The 16,539-nt window shown below is 40.0% G+C and overlaps 1 protein-coding gene across 2 annotated transcripts in view; it reads right to left on the bottom strand.

The window, feature by feature from the left end:
- Astn1 (astrotactin 1) overlaps positions 1-16,539 on the bottom strand; it is a 305,388-nt gene that overhangs the window by 129,655 nt on the left and 159,194 nt on the right. The gene's annotated exons all lie outside the window — the stretch shown is intronic.

Raw genomic sequence — 16,539 nt, 5'->3', positions numbered from 1 at the left:
GGCTTTACAACGCTTTAAAAAAAAAATGCATGGAAGGAAATACTGGAGCTATAGCCCTGCTTTCAAATAAAGGAAGACTGTAAGACAAAGACACTAAGGTACTGAGCTACCCTCCTCCTTCGCCTTATAGGCTCAGAGATCTAGAAGGGTAGAATAGTTTATAAAGAGATAATCTGGAAACCTTCTATGGCTTAATTGCCTGGAACCTCCTGGGGCCAGTGCTATCCATTCTGTGACAGGTTTTGTAAACCATAGCTTAACTGACCCCAGGTATAAACTGACCTATATCACTCTGGCTGTTGATCCATAAAGTAGAACTAACAAATCTTGGCAAAGTCCACATGTCCAAAGTCCTAGGTCTTCAAGTTTCCCTAAATGTAAGAACTAGAGGGACATCATAGCTGTACTGGGAAGAGTGCCTGAGGTGGAGGTGTCCAGACAAAGACTTGCCTAAGAAGTAGAGACACTGCAAGGAGCTCTTGCATAGTGAAGCTTTTGGGATGGGGCCATACTTAAAATCCCAGAATGGTAAAGATACCAGCATGAAGTGCCAGTTTAGGAGAGCCACAAGACTGAAACTCTAACCCTAGAGAAAGGACCTACACATACACACAGAGCAATTAGAGGTTTGGGAGCCAAGTCTAGTGTGCTCCATTGGAAAACATGAACTTGAAGGACATCTTTCTGCCTTAAGACTTGATGTTTTCCCTGTTAGGTTTTGAGGTTCCTTAGGACCACTCCCTTCCCCACCCTATTTTCTTGCCTGTTGCTTTCTTTTGGAACAGGAATGCTACTCTGTACCTATCTTACCAGTACATGCTGGAAGCAGGATATTTGAATTCACAGGCTCACCACTGGAGGGAATGTGATTCCCGATGAATCACACTTGAATGATATACATATCAGATCATATGAAACTTGGCACTTTGGACTCTGAATTTTATGTTGGGATGATTTGAGGCTATCGGGTAAAATGAAACTATTTTGTGAGAAAAACACAAGTTTGAGGGCACCTGGTGTGGTTTCAAATATTCCCTTTAATATTCATTCTGGCTGGGAGGTGGTGATGCATGCATTTGATCCCAGCATTCAGGATGCATAGGCAAGTGAATCTCTTGAGTTTGAGGCCATCCTGGTCTTCAGAGTGAGTTCCAGGACAGCCAGGGCTACACACAAAAAAAACTCTGTCTTGAAAAGCCAAAACCAAACAAACAAACCAACTAATAGATAGATAGATAGATAGATAGATAGATAGATAGATAGATAGATAGATAGACAGACAGACAGAGAGAAATCAATGCTAACATTTAATCTCTGTCTTAACACTATTGAAAGTGTTATCTCAAGAATCAGTAAGTTAACACTGCAGCTGAGACCCTTCAGTATGGTTCCTCATGTTGTGGTGATCCTCCCAAACGTAACTTTACTTTCACTGCTAATTCATAACTGTAATTTTGCTAGTGTTATGAATTATAATGTAAATATTGGTTTTCTCATGGTCTTAGGTGACCTTTGTAAAGGGTTGTTCCATACCCAAAGGGCTCTCAACCCACAGGTTGGGAGTCACTGCTCTAGAGCAGGCTTTCTATAAAAGCTAGTTGGCTTATGTGTGCTCTCTTATTTGAGGTTTCGTGCGCTACTGCCATGGCACAAGTAGCCATTGCCAAATGCCAACACCATTGATCTTGCCAGCCTCTAGAGCTAAGAAAACATCTATTGCTTATAAATGACCCATTCTGTGTTATTTTACTATTCATCAAAATGCATTAAAAATCTTGTGTATATTATAGAGTGTCTATCCAAAATAGTTTTTATATAAAGCGTTGGCCAAATAGTTAATGCAAAAGCTTGCCTTTAATTTTCTTTCTTGCCAATTTTATCTGCCTTGCCCCCTCCCTCTTGTTGCTCTGGTATTGCATCTTCATATATAAGCTGGGATCTAGGGGATTAGGCTAAGACAGTCTCATACAGATAGTTTCTAGTTCAGGATGGTTAACAGTGCACATGAGTTTATGTAAGGGGCTATATTGCATGCAACTAGTTGGAAGTATACTTTAAATTCTGAGCTTTGAGTTTTGAATTTTTATGTGAAATATGTGAAATAATGTGAAATGGGACTTTCTCTCATGATGTTGGACAAAGTCACAGCTCCCAGTCAGGCCACACAGTTGCCAGATAAGTAAGTAATACTCTTCAATACAAAGCTCTAATACTGGGCTTGAGTACTAAGTGACTGCATGGGAGGGAGTGTTACAGGCTTTAACTGTGTTATCCAGACTATCCTCAAACTCACAATTTCCCTTTATATTTCTGAATATTGGTTAGAGGTGTGAGCCACCATTCCCGACTAAAATACCTTTTGACCTATGGAATTTTTGGCATGGGTTAGGTTTACTGGGATGTATCACCAATATTAATTGAGGGGCATCTGCACACTTCAGTTTACCCAGTTATAAAATGCAGGTGGACATTGACAGTACCTCCTTAGAAGTTTGTTGTACAGGCTAGATGAATTAAGTGCTTTGAAAAGGGTCTACCATATCATAAGCCCTGAATGATGGCTAGTTGATAGTCTCTATTTCTTTTTCTCAGGTACCTAAGATAATACCTGAGACATCAGTAAGAGCTTTCTAAATGAATAAGTAATAACTGTGCTCTACTTTAGTGGCACTTGGAAGACAAATGAATTAAGTCATAAAAGAATACCATGTCACAAAGCACTGATTTCTCCTAAGGAGACAGGAGGACTTAAACACCAGATGTCACACAGAGGTTTGATAGAGCTTGCATGCTTAACCTCAAGTGCAATTCTTCATTTATTCACTCCAGGAACATTTATTTGGTGCTTAGTAATGAATGTGACAGAAAACACCACAGAGTTACAAAAACAAAAATGACATAACCCTGAACTGGCAACTTGGTGTGACAGGGGCACAGGGAGACAGACACACAGATGATTATAGTTACCAGATTATTGTATTTATCGTTTTATACCAATAATATACACAGAAATGTATATAACAGGATAATAGGAGAGGCAGAGGGCTTCTTCTAGACTGGATGTCATCGGTAGGCATCACAGAAAGAGCATCTCCATATAAGCTTAAACATTAAGAAGGTGCTTGAGTGTCCAGAGAGAGAGAAAGACAAGTAGAAGGAAGTTCCCAAATGCTGCATATCTTCAGGCAAAGCTAGTAGAGACATGGGCATAGCATGGTACAGACTCAGCTTCTGCAACAGACTCACTGCCGTAGCATTTTAGGCAGAGCGTGATTGGAATGAGAGGGCTGGAGGGCTTGGCAGAGATGTGGACAGGGGAAGCTTTTAACTCATCTTTGACAGCTTCACATTTCTTTTCTGTAGGGCCATGGAGACAACAGATGAGTTTGAGGGAGAGTGTGAAATGGGCAGATCTTTTTGATAAATCTTTTTGGTGGCTGCAGAAGAAACACTTGGGGATAATTAAGGAGGTGGGAGCCAGATAGTAGCTAGTCAAAGGACACGATAAGTGATAAAACTCCTTCCCAGAGAGTTGTGGTCTTACAGATTAAGTAAGGGATCCACACAGTAAACACAGGGAAGGGGTACTCCATGCTAAACTTTGAGGCGGTATCCCTGGGGCTGGGCCTCCTTACCAGTTTCCTTTCTATAAGAATTTTCTGATGAAAATTTTCCTAAAAAAGCAGGGTATGTTGTCTTGGTTAGAGTCCTAAGATATCAGCACTAAAATCTAATGCCAAAATTTGTACAGAAATTTAAAATATGATTTTGGAAAAATAGTTGTGTTAAACATTATTTTATTCACATTAGTCAAATAGCCTTAAGGGCATGGAGGGACATGAGACAGAAAGTTAGAATAAAGGTGCTCTCTAGCTCTTCAATAAATAAAATGTAAAACTCGAAGCCATAGTAAAAACAATCAATCAAACACCCAAAAAACCCAGCAACTAAAGAACCAAACAAAAAAATGAAAAACGCCATGAACAAAGACAACAAAAAAAAACAAAGGTCTTACTAATCTCATACACACACACACACACACACACACACACACACACACACACACACACACACAGCAGAGGGGAGCAGAGAGAGTCAGAGACAGAGAGAGACAGAGACACAGAGAGACACACACAACTATGATTGTTTTCCAGCTGCACAGCTACGATGATTATCAATTATATTTTCAATATCTCCATTCTCAGAACCATTTCTTTTTTCTTACCAACCCCTATCTCACAGTGCCTTAGGTTACCAACTCGAACTCCAACCACGCCCTACATCCTATATCTCAGGCCATAGTAAATTTAATTTCTAAATTGGTTGATGATAGCAAGAATGGGGAAAATTTCTGAGATAGCATCATCGACCTCCTCCCTGAGCTCTAGTTCAAAGGAGTTGTGGTTTAGGCTCAGAAAACAGTAGACTTAATGCATGTATATACTGCTTTCCCCCTTCCCCCAATCCTCTGGTGCACAAGGGTGCAGCAGGGGGTGCTGGGAAACAGAGTCTTTGATCATGTGCTCTCCCTGCTGTGAAGACTAATAACTTCAAAGAGGGCATCTGCCATGCTGGGGGCTCCCATAGAAAAATCTGACTGCAGTGTAATTAGGCAAGAGGCCTGAGTTTAGAATATTGTGTCCAACAGCACCCTCCCCTGCCCAGTGCAAAGCACAATTGGGAGAAGAGTGAGACAGGGCTTTTGAAGAGCAGGATTGTCTTTGAAGCTAGCAGAGAAAAGGAAAAAAAAAAAAGTCAAAAATCAAACTAAATAAAACCCAGGCTGCCCAGGGCCTGCTAGACAGTGGCTGAAGTTCAAAAGTTTTGAACAGTGGAAGCAAGGCCCCTCTTCCAAAAATCATTTCCCGAGCAAGTGTTGTGTCTGATGTTAGAGCCCCTCATTCTAAAAGGAAGAACCAGTTAATGTTATTGGCATGGCTGTCACCAACCATCTCTGGGAGCCATTCACCTTTGTCTTCCCAGGTTCAGTCATTTACAGTCAGCCTCCGAGTTCTGCAACCTGAAGAGAACTGAGCCCTTACTGAAATAGCACAGCCTCTTCCGTTTTTTGTTTTGTTTTGTTTTTTCCCTAATCAACATAGCATAGCACATAGCGACTGAGTGTTTACAGTCTAATTGGTTATTAAAAGTAAGCCAGGGATAATTTGAAGACTATAAGGAGATACACATAGGTCAAATGCAAATGTTACAGGGATGTAAGCCTTTCTGAATTTTAGAGCCAGACGCCTGTGAACACTGAGTGATGACTTCACTTCTTACGGGGTCTCTATGAAGCAGTTACTACTAACTAATTCATAAGGGACGAAGTGGAGATGCAGTGAGCTTAGGGATTTGCTTGAGGGAAGTAGGTAGTTAATAAGGGGAAGAGTCAGGAATTGAACTCAGATGATCTGTGGAGTCGTAATTCTTACGTTCTTCTGGCTTAGTTGCGTATAGATTAAAACTTTTTGTCTCTGAAATGAACTAGATCTGAATGTTTGTAAGAATGGATAGCAAACAAACAACCTCAAAACAAACAAACACAATTCCTCCTTCAGGATTGAGACATAAATATCTGTCCTGTGAGTCTGTATTTCATTTTACTAGGAATCTCCTTAGAAGCCATTATTTAATTTTATTATTATTATTATTATTATTATTATTATTATTATTATTATTATTATTTTATTTAATTATTTTATTGGAATCTATTGTGTATATCTGAGAAGCATTCTCAGTAATAAGCAGTTGTTCCAAAGCCTTATTGACTAACCAGATGTCAACACAAGATAGTGAAGAAGACAAAGTGGCACAGGAGAGTGGACAGTAAACATGAATCAACCACAGGTGGTGGTGGCTTCCAAATGGGGATCTGGGAAGGTGTTTATGGTGGAGCAGTTATTTGGGCTTGAAAAAAAACTGTAGAATAGCAGAACTAGAAGGAGGAAATGTCCTGAGCCTGAGTGGAGAAGACCATGTGAACAGTGGTTCAATAGGGCTATGAAGGATGCTGGGTCAACCTTGGGATGAGCTGCTTTGAGAGACCTTGCTGAGTGCTTCCATTGGGGTCACACTCGTTCTCAGATCTCACATACAGCCTGTGGTCAGACTCCTGAGGTCACCATACCTCCTTCTGCTCCTACTGTAGAATCTCATGCAAATTATGTAACCCCTTGTGTCCTGGTTTCCTCATTTCCCAAACTTGCACAGGCATACGTGTTCCTAAAGCACTTAGAAATAATGCCTGCCACCAAGAAAGCACTTAGTAAATATGACCTGTTAGTAGCCAAACTAGATATGAGAGATAAACAACTTGAGTAGTTTGTCGCTTAGAAGGATGTATATGACATGAAGTCTCCCTTCCTCACTTGTAGGGACCATGGAGCACATGTGCTTTGTTGATGTCTGAAGCAGTTTAGATCTCTGTATTAAAGCCCATCTACTGATAATACAATTTTTCAAAATCCAAAGACTCCTAGGTCCTAGCAGGAAAACGACAACTGACAATGTCAAGGCTAGACAAAAAAATTCAGGCAACTATAAATTTCTCAGAAGTACTTTTCTGCTGGGAAGAGTCCCTTTGTTGGTTATCCAATACCAATCACCAATCGTAAAACCATATACATAAAAGTAATATTATATGGACTGAGTAGGTTATATTTACATATTTAGGAATAGATAGACATACACATATACTATGTATATGTTTAACAACCAATTAAAAATAAAGAAGCCATGAATTTGAGAGAAAGTGCAAGGTAAACGGGTCATAAGGAAGGGTTGTATAGGAAAGGAAAGGTGAGATACTGAAATTATAATTTCAAAAAAATAAAAAATGAATTAAAAAAGAAAATTAAAAAATACTGCTAACTAGTCTACCTGCATTGTTTTAAGGGCAGTGTACTTGTATAATTTTATCACAAGAGAGGTGAAGACAAGCAGATCCTGGGAAGCTCACTAGAAGGACCCAGAATAACAGAATTAGTGAACTTCAGGTTCAGTGAAACACTCTGACTCAAAAAAACAAGGCTGAGAATGACTGAGGAAAAAAAACAGTTGAAGCAGAATTTTAATCTCTAAGTACATGTGTATATATCATACACCACACATACACACACAAACACACATGCACACAGTGGGGATAGGGGGAGAGAGAATAGTTGAAAGACTTAGGAACTTTGAGAAGAAATGTCTTAAAATGGATTTCTTGTACACAATGATCTGAAACATCAGAAAACTTAAAATGCAGCCATCCCACACCTGGAGATAGATGTTACTTGTCCTCGGGTACCCACCATACACTGTACAAAAATTCAGCCTAGGTTTAATCCACATCAAGCTATTACAGCAATTAGGAGTGGGGCATAGAAGAGGAGAGTTAATACATTCTTTTTTTCCCAAATGACAAAATTGCTGAAAGAGGTGAAAGTCACAGGGAAACATATTTTTACTCAGCCCAAAGTTCTGTCTAAGGATCTGCATTACAACAATAGAATGAGCTGCCTCATGAAATACCATTGTCCCTGTCACTAATGATGTTCAAACAGTGGCTGGAAGGCCATCTGCTACATGGAGTGGCACATTGGATAATCTGACCTTGAGGTGGCCTCCCAACACTGAGCTGCTAGACTTGTCAGTGATTTAGCTGATGCACTCCTGTTCTTGTCCCTAAAATTAGATATGTGACTCACCACTTCCATGAGAGAAACTAAAATTTAATAAGGTTTTATATAATACCTGTAGTTACCTCTAGAAAACAAAGGACTGATTACCTCTTCCCAAACAACACCCAAACTTGATAATCCTAAATTGGTCACTGGCTTTGTCCAGGAAACATTTACAAGGTGAGCACACCTGTTCTGTTTATTTGACACATGTTGACTGAGTCCCTGTGTTCCTGGCAGTGCATTAGAATATGATAATCCAATGACATATGAAACACTACTTTCTCCATTGTATAATTCACATTCTGGTGGTATGTTTGGCTAAACTTGCCTGCCAAATTGACATTAAGATTGCATCATTTGGTAAAAAAAAAAAAATCAAAGAGCACAAAACAGGTCACAACTAATGTTAAACACGATTTTAGCATTCACTGTATACTGATCTAGAACTTATACATTTATGAATATTATTGTTATTCATGAATATTATTGAGTACAACACATCTAATTTAGGTCTTCTCAATAATCCTTGTGATAATTTTATTGGCTAGATAGCATTTTTAGCCTTAATGACAATGAAATCAAGGCTTATAAAAGTTATAAAATTACTCCAACACAAAGGTCTTTTACATAAAAGAAAGATTTGAGCCTATGTCTACCAGTCTCTGTCTTTTCCATTAAGTTACACCATCTCCCATAAAGGTTAAATATGAACGGGTCAAGGATAGGAATGGGCTCAGTGGTACGATGCTTGTTTGGAAGGCAAGAGGTTCTGAGTTCAATTCCTAGCACCTAAAATATAATAATAAATTGAGTGGATAAGTCTCAACTTTAGTGGGAAGAAGGTATGCACTTTCCTGGCTAGCAGGAAATAGTTTCACCAACTAAATCCAGTCTGTTAAGAATACCCAAGACTATGCCTGAAAGAAAAACTTTTCAATGTGTCTCAGATGACCTTGTCCCTAGGTCAGGCAACATGAATAAAATAGACAAGTCCGCCTTTCAAATGGAAAAAAAAAAATATTGCTCACTGGACAAGGGTGCTGAAATTTGCCTAGAGCAAGACCCTATCTCTGTGTTTCATTCACCATCACTTACAGGTGCTGCATACACTGTTCTAAGACACCCATAATGGCTGAAGGCCGGCCATGATGCTGCACTAACAATAGCACAAAGATATTCAGCAAAAACGCCTGTCCCCACAGATAGTTACAGCCTAGGGCCCCTCAGTATATATCTAGCTGGAGTGCCATTTTACCTGAGTTGGACAGAGGCCAATAGCACTTACTGTGTTTAGGCCTGCAGCAAGGTCCCTCTAGTGACTTGTTATCCTCCCTAGGACGCTATGTCATTCTGAGAGACTCTCAACTCAGAACACATACTTACTGTTTGACTCTAGCCTCAGCTCCTGAAGCCTCTGTCCTTGGAAATCTGAAGCTAAATTACAGCCTTGTCTGTTTCCATCTGGAGTCTCCTGGGAACAACTGCCCTTGAAGTGTTTGACCAAAGAAAGTCTTCTGTAGGGACTATTATGATTTTATATTTTTGCCTATAAAATGTGGACAAAAGTCTTCCTTTTGAAGTTTTGAAGTGAGGATTAAATCTCATCTAGTAGTGTGTTAGTAAAATCAGGGTCAACTTCCCCCAATTTAGAAAGACCCAGGGGACAAACATATATTTGAGGGATATTCAGGACCTAGGTAACTGAGTTAAGAAGACCATCTTGACTTGGGGGTGGCACCATCCCTTGGGCTGGGGTCCTAGGCTACATAAAAAGGAGAAAGCTAACTGAGTACTAGTAGTTATCCTCTCTGCTTTCCGACTGTGGGTGCAATGTGAGTGGCCCACCTTTGCCCTAACCTTCCTTACTGTGGCTGTACCTTCTTACGGTGAGTCGTAATAAGCCCATCCTGAAGTTGCTTTTGTTAGAGATTTTGCCGCCACAAGAAGAAAAATCACGAATACAAGTACTTAAATGGGTGGCTGTAAGGTGCATGTGAAAGCCAGTTTGTTACCACGAATATTATCATCACACATGTCACGCCTGTGTCCGCATGGCAGAAGACAGGGAATAATTTAATAACAGGCATGTGAAGAGTTATGATTCACTGGTAATGTCAATTCAACTCTAGGTTGGCATTTCCCAGAGTTGACTATGCTCCCTCTGATGACCATCTCACAGTAGTAAACTCTGATTCCACTTAAAGCCAGCTTTCTCACATGATTATAAAGAAAAGAGTCGCTGCTGTATATCAGCATGGATGGACGGACTCCATGCTGAGAACTAGCATCTGGGAAGCCCTGTGGGAGACTTGCATCTCTAGAGCTAATTGGGCTAATGCAACCCCAGGGCTTGAGTAGCTGTTTGTAGCCTCATTTCATAGTCCTCTACAACAGAAGTCTAGGGACTGTAGAATGCAAAGGTCTTAAATCCAAAACCCAAGCATGAGTGGCAGGCTTGGCATTGGCTGTACCTCTTCAAGCAGTCACTCAAACCTCAGTGTGGGAAACCCCGTAGAAAGGTTAATAAACTCGGTGGGAAGGAGACCATTGGGAAAGGAAAAGGTGATTCCACTCATTGAACTCCACTATGGTATAATGGAAACAACCTGGATGCCAGCCTCAGGGGGCAGGCCTCTGTCATACTGACCAATATACCCCTGAGTCTCAAATAATAATGTAAATGTTTTAGTGTGTGTGCGTGTGTGTGTGTGTGTGTGTGTTATGTGTAGTATGTGATGTGTATGTGGTGTGTGTCTTGTGTGTGTGTATATGTGTGTATGTAATATGTGTGCTGTGTGTGTGTTGTGTATGTGTGTTTACTTCAGAGGATGAAATTTTAGGTGACCTGGATTCTTTTATTTTTATTTTTTATTTTTTTGCTGCAATTTTTTTCCTCACGGATTTTTTTCTGCCATAAGTATTTCTTTTATTATATGAAGGGAAACAAAAGATTCAAAACGAGATATGCAGTGACAAAATGTTTACTTTCTAAATTTTGAAATATATATGTAAATATATATTTACATATATATAAATATATGTATATATATTACATTTATATAATATATATTTATAAATATATATATATATAAATATATGTATATATATCACATTTAAAGCTTAGAAAAATAAGCATGAGTGATTGAAAAAGAATCGAAACTACTTGTCTGGGAAGAGTAAACCATAAGATTACTTTTATGGAAATTGCTTTCCCAGAAATTGTAGGTGATATAAATATCACTAATTGCCCATCTCTTAAAAAAATTCAGTTTGTAGGATTTTCATTAAGACATCTCACAAACAAACACACACACACACACACACACACACACACACACACACACAGAGAGCTTATTTATTGGTTAATAGTTTGAAAAGGTATGTATGAGTGTATGTATAATATATGTACAGAAATGTGTGCAAGTGCTTGTGGGTGCCAGAGGATGCTGCTGGTGTCCTGTCTGTCATTCTCTGTCTTATTCCTTGAGATAAGCCTTTTAGTGAACCTGTGAAGTAGTATGACAACCAGTGCTCCCCAAGGATGCCCCTGTTTGTATTCTACACAGTTCCAGGCACACATGGCCATGCCCAGGTTAGTTGTGGGTTCTGTACTGGGACTTGAACTCAGGTCCTAGTACTTGCTCAGAGAGTGCTTTCACCCTCTAAACCATGTCTCCAGCCTCTTAAGGTGATACACTTAAAAAAAAACTATTCTGCATGGTATTTAGTCTTCCATGCAATAAATGACAAGAATTAATTAGGACTGCATGAAGAATTGTTCAGTATTTGCGAACACTGATGTTGATCTATACTACTACAGTAAATGTGTACGCCATTACTTCTTGTTCAAACAGCTTTTTTATTACACTGACTTACAGAAGTGTGTACTAAGGACTTGACTTGAATGCTATACTTAAAAACCACTGATTTCTCCTAGCTCACTATAATAGATTATAAAATTGAGGGTTTTCCATAAGACATCGAGACTAACTTCCTTATGGATAATTTTGAGAAAAATAATGTGCTTCAAGGATACTTGTAATGTTCTGCTTTGCTTTTTTTAAATGCTTTTTGTGACTGTAAAGGTTAGGCATATTCATTGTTAAGCTGTGAGAAAGAATAAACTATATGCAAGTGGATGAAGGGAGAACTTTCAATGCATGGAAAAGGAAATCGGAAGTAAATACACACAAATGACAAATGGTAATGGTAGTTTTGGTAAACATAAGATAGTAAGCAAATTTCTTTTTCTATTGATTAAAAAAAAAAAGATAAATAGCTCAGATCTCCAAAGGGAAGAAAAATCATAGCAGTCACCTGCCTAATATTTTCAAACTGGACCCCCCTCCCCCCCCCCCAAAAAAAAAAAAAAACAAAACTGTGGTCTCAGAGAGCATTTTTAGTGGAAAACATCCATGCATTCAATAGAATATATGAATTCAGGACACTCTCTGGAAAGCATAGGCAAGACATAAAACATTCATTTTTATAAAATTGAAACAATTTATCTTCCATTCTTGAGCAGATGGGAGGGTAAATTGAGGTTGATTTTTTTTCACCCTGGTGGTCATGTTGGAGGAAATACGAGTATCCCTGCCTCTGGCACTGTTTAAAATAAGTCTCACGGTGCCTTGGCTGGACTAGGCAGAGAGAGCAGTGTGTTAGAGTGTTATCCTTCCTGTGAAGGCTAGGCAGCACTGTAGGTGGACACCTGTCACTCAAAGGGGTCAGCCTTGATAAAGATACTTGCTCTGAGAGGGGAAATGAATACGAGCAAGTCTGCCACCCATCTAGAGCTAATAACCAACTCTCAGATTATTACACGCTTTTCATTCCTCTCTCTTAAATATTCATCCAATTGATTTATATCCAATAGTCAGTTGTTACCATACAGCCTGGCCACCAATTATGTGATCTAGGATAAGTTATTTCACCTTTGAGACTCTCCACTTCCCAATAAGTAAAATGAAAATATATTTTTAGTCACTAGTCTACAGACCCACTCTTATTTTCTCTGTGAGGGGGCAGAATACTGATATGAGGATGGTCCTGTTTACTACAGGGTCTGGAAGGTGTTTGTTTCTGACATTTTCTTAAGTTTGGTTGTGATTCACTGTTGAGAGAGAGAGAGAGAGAGAGAGAGAGAGAGAGAGAGACAGAGAGAGACAGAGAGAGACAGAGAGAGAGAGAATGAGAATGAAAGAATTAAAAGTATATACCCAGAGGCTGAGGAGACAACTCAGTTGATAAAGCATAGCCTTGCAAGCATGAGGATATGAGCTTAAGCCCCAGAACCCACCTGAAAATGTTGGGTCTGATTGCTCTTGTGTGTAATTCCAGCACTGGGAGAAAGGAAACCAGAGCATCCCTGAAGTTTGCAGGCCAGTCAATCTAGCCCAATTGGAGAGTTCTAGGCGAATGAGAGATACTGCCTCAAAGAGGTAGACGATATTCTTGAGGATGACACCCAAAGTCCTCTGGTCTACACATGCTAATGCATGTGCACCCATATTTACACACACACAGACACACAGACACACAGACACACAGACACACACACGCACCCCTGCACATCATTACTAAAAACAAACCAAAACAATAACGATACTATTCTACAGACTCACAAGGCCCTCTCTAAGACCAATGAAATTGAAATCATCAAATGACAAAGTCAGAAATGGGATATATGAGTAATTGGTCCATAGACTGCACTGGCATGCAGGAGCCTCACTTGAGCAAAGCTTGCTTTTAGGTCAACCACAAGTGGCCAAGATGGTTATAAGTGTTGCTTCTAAAAAGGCAGCCAAAGGCTTTATCCAAGATGACTTGAGAGTCATGGGTAGCTCAGCCAAGGGCTGTTGTGCATAGTTTGTCTCAGAGGTGTCATTCTTTGGAAAGCATAAGCAAGGATAGTCTATCTGCAATGGACAGAGTTCCTCCTAGACTTAGGTGACTGGACATAGAGTTTTCATCTAAAAAATGGTCAAATAAAACCTGCTTTCACTTGAGAAAATTTAAGAGTCAGGTCCAGTCAGAAAATCTAAGAGTCAGGTCCAGAGTTTCCTAAACCATCTTGTTGTGGTCAGGGCATGAGCCCTGCTTAGCCTTAGAGCACATCCTGGCATATGTGGGTCACTTTCAAGTTCTGGCTTGCTTATTTAGGGGTATGGGGGATGTTCCGTGGATTGATTTCCAGTAGAATCAGGTTGCAGACAGCTTCTGCTGAGAAAGGTCCAGGAGACTTAGGCTTCATCCCAAGAGCTTCCTTCGACTATTCTAACCCTGAACTGAAAAGAAACATGTCAGAAACATTGCTTTTGACTCCTGAAGGAAGAAGGGGAGACAGAGGGAAGTGATAAAACAAAGCCAAACAAAAACAGAAGGGAAGGGGGAAAAAGAAAAACAAATAAACTGGCAAACAAATTAATTGAAACCCTTGTTAGGAATTAGTAACAATGATTAGAGATAGGGTTGAGGAGCTAATGGGAAGATAATCCCATTTGTGAATTGCATGGCAGTGACAGGAACTGGGCACAGACAGGGCTGGAGGGCAGGGGAGGAAGCACCAAAGATAAGGCACCAGCTGGTGGCTTTGCTGTGTGTTTTATCTGAAGGGTTGGGGGAAGGTGAATGGCCTTGATAACATAGAAACAACCAAAGCAGTTGGGAAAAAAAAAGAAAAAAGAAAAAAAGACCAGGTTGTGAGCTAGAAAGATATTCCCCAAATTCAGGAAACATTGTGTTACCAAAGACTCTAACTATACTTACTGTCATTTCTAAAGAGTTTCATAGATGGTCAATGAAGTTCAGACTGAGCTCTAAATCCAGCATGGAACTAGAGCCATACAGTGGCCTGTAGCACAGCTGTGAAGAAGTTTTTATCTCTTTAGATGACACTCTTTAGTATGAGGACCTGAGTTCAGTTCCCTAGAACCTACATAGAAGGCTGGGCTTAAGAGAGTACATCAGTACTCCCAGCTTTGAGAAGTGGAGACAGGTGAATCCCTAGGGTTTGCTGGCCAGCCAGTTGGTGAGCTCCAAGACAAGTTAGAGACTCTATATCAACCAGTAATGTGGAAAGCAATTATGGAAACCTAATGTCAATCTTTCACCTACATGTGCATGGACATACATGTGTATATGCACATGCAGTGTACTCATACAAGACAAGTACACACACACACACACACACACACACACACACACACACATTGGATTTTGTAGGTTTATATGGAGACATTAATCTTTATCATATTGAATTTCTTGCCTAAGAAAAACCTACTAGATAAATAAGAATTAAGAAGTTGCAGGAACAGAAGAAGTATAAGCACCTCGACAAGGACAAGACTATCTTAGGATAGTGTGGACTATGTATGAGTAAGGGAGTCAGTATCTGAGGATATCCTCTAAAAGGTGTCATGTAGGGGATGGTTCTGGTGTTTTGATTGGGAATCTGCATGTGAACACTGAAGTCCTGTTCTCCAATTGGTTCTTGATCAATCAATAAAGATGTTAGCGGCCAATGAGCTGGGCAGAATAGGTGGAACTTTGAGTATTCCTACAGGCAAGCTAGCAGATGAGAGTTAAAAAAGATTTCACCATGTTTTAGAAAAGGAAAAAGAGCCATCAGCCATGTGAGATCTTGGGCAGAGTGGCCATTGGCTGCTTGCTCCACTGGGTCTAGAATAGCAGGCAAGGGATTAGAGACCAACTGAGCTGAGGAAAGATTTAGGGTGCTGAGTTAGGACTGAAGGTAACTGAGCAACGAAAGTTGAGGGCAGATTTATGGTGCTGAACTGGGAGTGAAAAGAAGAGCGAGATGACCAAGGATGACTTAGAAGAGCCTGGCCATTGAGCTAAAGCATATAAAAAATGTGTGTGTGTGTGTGCGTGTGCGTGTGCGTGTGCGTGTGCGTGTGTGTGTTTCATCCTCGAATCTGAGGGAACCTGGGCGGGGCTGGTAGCATGGTTCACCCAGAGCTTGAGGCAGGGTGGTGGGAACTACACACTACAGTGTCATCTCCCTTGGGCAGCCATGAGAAGAGATGTCCTGTGAGCAGGGTCATTCCTGACAACAGCTTTTAAATCCTTGGAAGAACACCTGCTCATTTCTCTCCGCAGGTCTCTCCCCATCTCATGAGTTATCACCCTGTCTTTATCCTTCAGCATTGAAACCCAGTGATATTTTATATTTCTCTATTGGAGAATCTCCTTGGTGTTGTCCTCTGCAGCTGAGATGCCAGAATAAGTAATCAGACTATTATTTACCGGGAATCTCCAAAAGCATGAATTTAATCTAATTGTGGTATTCTGAAAGATGTATCTAGAAGCCCTTGAGTACACTTTTAATTTAACAAAAAGCCATTATTATGGCCTTTCTTAATAACTCCGAAGTATCTAAATAAATTTGGGTGTCTCTTTTCTTCTCTGATATTCTCCTGTAAATCAATCTCTCTTGCTTCTTCCACCCTCATTTACTGTTTTCATTTCTCATCAGTGAACATTTTCAATTTATCTTTGCTGTCCTAGCAAACAAATATTAAAATGCACCCTCCAACAGGCTCAGGCTGTGTCAAGAAGCCACAGTGATGGAAGGGCAAAAAATTACCTGGAAAAGTCACACAAGGAAAACAGAAGACACAGATACCATGGCACTGGTTTGGATGCTTCATCCCTGAGTTCTCTCCCTGGCAATTGAATGATACAGAGAGTACCAACCAAAAGTGCTTGATTTTGTTGCCAGTATCAAAGATCAAGGATGTATCTTCAAACATCTCATGTTCTTTGAATGACCCATTAGAAATCTATTATACATGGCTTTCCCTAAGTAGTCATGAAACTAATTTTATTTTAAGTGAAAATGGTTTTTTTG

This window comes from Arvicanthis niloticus, chromosome 10 (genome assembly GCF_011762505.2).
Source record: "Arvicanthis niloticus isolate mArvNil1 chromosome 10, mArvNil1.pat.X, whole genome shotgun sequence".
Classification (NCBI taxonomy): Eukaryota; Metazoa; Chordata; class Mammalia; order Rodentia; family Muridae; genus Arvicanthis; species Arvicanthis niloticus.
This window is presented reverse-complemented; position numbering and strand designations above follow the sequence as displayed.